The sequence below is a fragment of the Macaca mulatta genome, chromosome 14, assembly GCF_049350105.2.
Source record: "Macaca mulatta isolate MMU2019108-1 chromosome 14, T2T-MMU8v2.0, whole genome shotgun sequence".
Classification (NCBI taxonomy): Eukaryota; Metazoa; Chordata; class Mammalia; order Primates; family Cercopithecidae; genus Macaca; species Macaca mulatta.
Window position 1 is genome coordinate 47,345,906 of NC_133419.1, and position 5,658 is coordinate 47,351,563.

Sequence of the window (5,658 nt, forward strand, 5' to 3'; positions counted from 1 at the left end):
TCAGTTTGTTACTGGAATCTGGAAGCAGAATATGACAGTTTTCCTGGGATCATGGGCCTGTTTAGTACCACAGGGATGACCAATAAACATCACTGTTTCATGTTTTAAAACATAAGGCACTAATGCACAGTAGTGGGAATTGGGGAGAAAACTATATCTAAACACGGACCACATTGTATGGACCATAATATGGACCAACTATAAGCCTATAATTATATGGTTCATAAAATAGAAAGATAGTAAGAGAATCCTATGAACAACTTCAGCAATGAAGTCTAAAACTAAATTAAAAATCAACGAATCATAGAAAAATACAATTTACAAATACTGACTAAAGAACAAATGAAAATCTAGATTAGCCTGTAATTATTTTAAGAGATTGAATTGTCTTACAAAGTAAACAGCAGGCCCAGATGGTTTTGTAGACAAATAATATGCCTTCAAAAAGGCAAATAAGGGCCGGACATGGTGACTCATGCCTGTAATGCTAACACTTTGGGAGGTTGAGGTGGGAGGATTGCTTGAAGCCAGGAGTTTGAGACCAGCCTGGGCAGCATAGGAAGACCCCCATCTCTATAAAACAAAAAACAAACAAACAAACAAAAAACAGCCAGGTGTGGTTATGTGCACCTATCATCCCAGTTGCTTGGGAAGCTGAAGCCAGAGGATAGCTTGAGCCCAGGAACTCAAGGTTGCAGTGAGCTATGATCACACCACTGCACTCCAGCCCAGGTAACAGAGCAAGACCCTGTCTCTAAAAAGAAAGAAAAGAAGAAAGGAAAAAATGAAGAAAGGAAGAAGAAAGTTAGAAAGAAAGAAAGAAATCATATAAAAATGCAAAAAAAGCAAAAGTACCTGGAGTTACAATGAATTGGCCCCAGCAGCGACCATCTGCAGGTTCACTACGTAGCCTGAGGCTATCCCTTTCATAATCCCAGAAAATCCTGGATTCTTGGAGAAGGGTGTTCTCAGACACTCCACATAGTTTATTTCCCAAGTTGGACCCTCTCTCCTGGGCCTTGCCAGCACAAGTATCTCTGGTTACAGTGGACTGTTTCTAGGCCCCTCTATGTCCAGGCCTTCTTTCTGTCCAGTCAGCTGTGTCTTTTCTTCTTTTCTTCCCCCCAGGAATCTGGATTCCTCAGTGTTCTCTTTCCCTGCCACGGAGGCATAATCCTAGGAATCTTTCCCCACTTCATTTGCCAAACCCAGTGTCAACCAGTCCCTGTCCATGGTACTAAGAAATACCTTTCAAAGCTATTTCTCTTCTCTTTGCCTACTCCTTGGTTCGTGCCAGGGTAAAATGTCATCTTCTCAGTGAATCAGATCTGTCAGCTCCTAAATCCTTACCCTGGGGTAATAATGAATGCCTCTGTAGCACTTTGTTCATGCCTTCTTGAGAATCCAGGTTCATCCTTGTCAGAGTCAGTGGTTAATATGGCAGTCCTCCTGCTGGTTGATTTTCAAGCTCCTCTAAACTAGTCAATGGCAGTGAAAGAAAGTGTGCTCATGATAAAGGTGGCAGAATGACAGTTACTATTCATGATGCGGTGACCAGGGGCCAGGCACTGGTCTAAGTGTTTTCTTGTGTTATCCACTGGATCCTCATACTTTAATTATCCTTATTTTAGAGCTCAGGAAACTTGAGGCACAGACAATTTAAATAACATACACAAGTTGCATTGCTAGTTTGATGCTAGAGTCAACATTCTTAACCATTTGCTGTAACTAGCAATTGCATTGGAGTTTAGAACTTATAAAACACACTTGCACATGAGTTCATGTAATCACTCCTCCTATGAATATATTCCATGAACTACCCTAGTTACTAATCTATGAATCTCATATCAAATCCGTATGTGTGGGGAGCAATAAGGAACTGAGAAAAAAACAAGCAAGATGGAGGAGGTTGCCTCACTACTCAAGGGAGCTGTGGAGAGGCGTCTCCAGGGATACAGGTGGTATATGTGAAGAATCCACAACACACATACACACACAGAATCAGCTTTAAACACCTGCTGGGTCCAAAGAACATGAAACCATCTTATGAAAACACCAGTCAAGTAAGCATTTTCCTTTCCCTCTCCTCTCACTTCCAATCCTTCCCTGCTAATCGGGGAGAGGTCAGAAAGAGCAGCTGTCTATCTGTGCGAGGAGAAAGTGGGGAGAGAAACAAAGTCATCACCCCCCTCCAGACTGAAGTACCCCTCTATAGTGGGCTGAACTAGGAAAGGGGAGAGAAATTTTCATTTTAAATGAATTGGAAGCTTCAAATCATGACTTGGACCTGGACTTTCTAGTTACCATTTTGAGATAAACTAAAGGCCATCAAACCCATGACTTTAAATTACTACCTGTGTAACACTGTTTTCTTGTTTTGTTTTGTTATTTGAGACAGAGTCTTGCTCTGTTGCCCAGGCTGGAGTGCAGTGGCATGATCACCACTCACTGCAGTCTCAACTTCTTGGGCCCAAGCTACCCTCCCACCTCAGCCTCCCGAGGAGCTGCGACTACAGGTGCTGCCCACCACACCCGGCTAATTAAAAACTATATATATTCGTAGAGACAGGGTCTTACTATGTTGCCCAGGTTGGTCTTCAACTCCTGGGCTCAAGTGATCCTCCCACCTCAGCCTCCCCAAATGCTGGGATTACAGGCATGAGAGACCGTACCTGGCCAGTATAGTACTTTCAATAACCTTTGTGTAACTAGGGAAGGTATGAATTGACTTGTGTTCAGGATCAAAGTGAGAGACATTGGGGACACACACAAAAGAAAAAAAAGAAAAAAAAAACTGATTTCTGGTTATAAAATGTAATTCTGTTTCATTAGCACACTGATGACATACGAGACTCTGTAATAACTAAGGATTATGATTAATCCAATTCTCTGCACCTGAGATCCAAAGAGAAAAGAAAAAAAAAAAAACTCACGACGCCTAGCTGTGAGTATCAGACGCAAATAAAAGTTGAGAAGACATTGGGAGGTTATCTCAGCAATGTCAACAACTTATAAATGAATTTTAGACTAGCCTCTTCTTTTTTTTTTTTTTTTTGAGACAGGATCTCACTCTGTCACCCAGGCTGGAGTGCAGCGGTGCGATTTCAGCTCACTGCAACATCCACCTCCGAGGCTCAAGCCATCTTCCCAGCTGGGAATACAGGTGTGTGCAACCACACCTGGCAAATTTTCATATTTTTTGTAGAGACCAGGTTTCTCCATGTTTTCCAGGCTGGTCTTGAACTCCTGACCTCAAGTGATCAGCTCACCTCAGCCTCCCAAAGTGCTAGGATTATAGGCGTGAGCCATCGCGCCCAGTCCAGGCCTCTTTTTTTAAAAACTCATTTTAATTTTTTTAAGAATAAAACGAATAATATACCACAAGTATATGTCAACATTTAGCATAAATTATATAGCATAAACCAGCAAGTATTGAACTGCGGACTTACATCAATATGATGGTTGGTAAACATAACCTATATGTGTGTATATAATAAAAGAAATGAGCTGGGTGTGGTGGCTCATGCCTGTAATCTTAACGCTTTGGGAGGCTGAGGTGGGAGGATCACTTGAGATCAGGAGTTGGAGACCAGCCTGAGCAACATAGGGTGACCCTCTGTCTCCAAAAAGGTAACTCTCTGCAAGCCTGGCTGCTGAAACTGCCTCTTGTAAACGGAGACCAGTTTTATCTAACAGCTGCTGAAACAACCTACTGTGCCTCTAAGACTAATTTTACCTGCTGCCATCTCTCACCAATCCTAGCTTGCAAGCTCCCCCAGACCTTACTAAAACCAATAAAATTTCTTTCAAAACAATGTGTAACACTTCTCCTTTTTATAAAACCCCCAACCTTCTCTTTGTTCTCCCTATATATCGAAGACAACCACCTGTCTCATCTGTGTGTATGCCGTGAATTGCAATTCTTACTTCCTAAATAAAATGCTTTAAGTTTAGAGATTCACCTCTATGTTTTATTTGACTTTGACATAAGTATCACAGTAATTCTAGGCAAACATTGGACACCTTCATTATGTTTTCTAATATAGTTATGACTGAGTATTTAAAATATTCAGGTGGACATTATTTTATTTTAAATAATTGCATGTCTCCATTCCTGTTTGGACATTATATTGATATTTTTGAAATTTCATCTGGAAGTAGGTTATATCATCTATAAATTTAATTCCATTAAATCAAAGTGGATAGTTGTAAATCAATTCCATCATAGGTAATTTGTTTAGTTTAATGTTTATGATTCTTATGGAGAAAATAAACAATGCAACCATTTAAAAAGTGTTTTTCATTTACCTTTGCATAGGTGCTTAAAATACATATTTCTGTTTCAAGATGACACTGAAAAATTATTCTAATATAACAGCAGCAAAAATGTAATTCTGCAATTATAAAAGTGCAAAACTGAAATTCATAATGAAGGTTTTCTCATGTTTACAATTATGGTTATTTAATCAATACTAATACTATGCAGGTCTGTTGTAAGATTTCTAGATTTGGTTTAAACACATGCACACAATACTGCCAGTTGTGGGAGGCTTTACAAGTTATATTTCATGCAACTTTTTTGAAAGAGTTCTAAAAGAGTCAGCCAGTCCACAAGACAGACAGAAAAAAGTTAAATTAACTGGAGTAAATTGGACTCTTAACATTTAAAGCATGCAAGATTCAGGAGGAAACTGGGAGTACTTTGGGACTGGCCTGCTATCTTCTTTAGTATTAATTTCATCTTAACAGTTTAAGAATTTGAACATTTTAACACCATCAAGTTCATTTAGGTGACGTGTTTCTTGTGTGTTAACTTGACTCCCCTGAATGATCTAGTTAGTGAACTAGAGTCACTAATAATTTGGTCACAAGGCAAATCAAGCCTACACGAAAGGAAGTGAAAACTCAAAATATCATAGTATCATCTGAACCTACTCAAATAATTCATTTTCAATATAAACATGTAACTTCAATAATGAGATGACTCATTAATGAGTCAAGCTCCTCCAACAAGACAACGACAACATCTCTTCTTCTAAGGTTTAGGTTTTGCATAGAAATCCGGATACATGGAACAGCCCATACCAACAGTCATTGCTCCTACAACAAAGCTGGACTGCCACACGCATGTGGATCAGGTGATGCGATATTTTACTATTTCCCCTGCTCTTCAATTTGTATAATCCATATGCAGCAACTACTGCAAAACCTGCCATTCCAATGAGGACAAATGGTGCCTCTTTAGCTTTACAAATCAGTTTGGATCCCTGGAATCCCTTACAAGTCATCCAGCTTCGCCCACGGATATTTTTAGGAATGGCAATGGTGACCAGAGATCAGAGGATTGTAGGAAGAGAGGGCGAATAGAGTAAGTTCGCTAGCTTTCAGATTCACATCTGTTCCTGAGGCTTCCTCCCTGCCCCCACCCTTCCTTCTTCAATCAGGCTAAGAGCTCCTGGAGAAATGGAACACCTGATTCAGTGAGGGTGACAAATAATTATGAGTATATTCGTGCCTGGGTCCTGGGTAGAATGGGGTGGGTGAGGTCAAGCCATCTTGGCTGGCTGGCCAAGCTCCGAACAGCAGGGGGCGCTGTAGGGGGAGTCCCGCCGGGTGCGCCGGGCGCTCTGGCACTAGGGTGCCGGTCGTCTCCTCCGC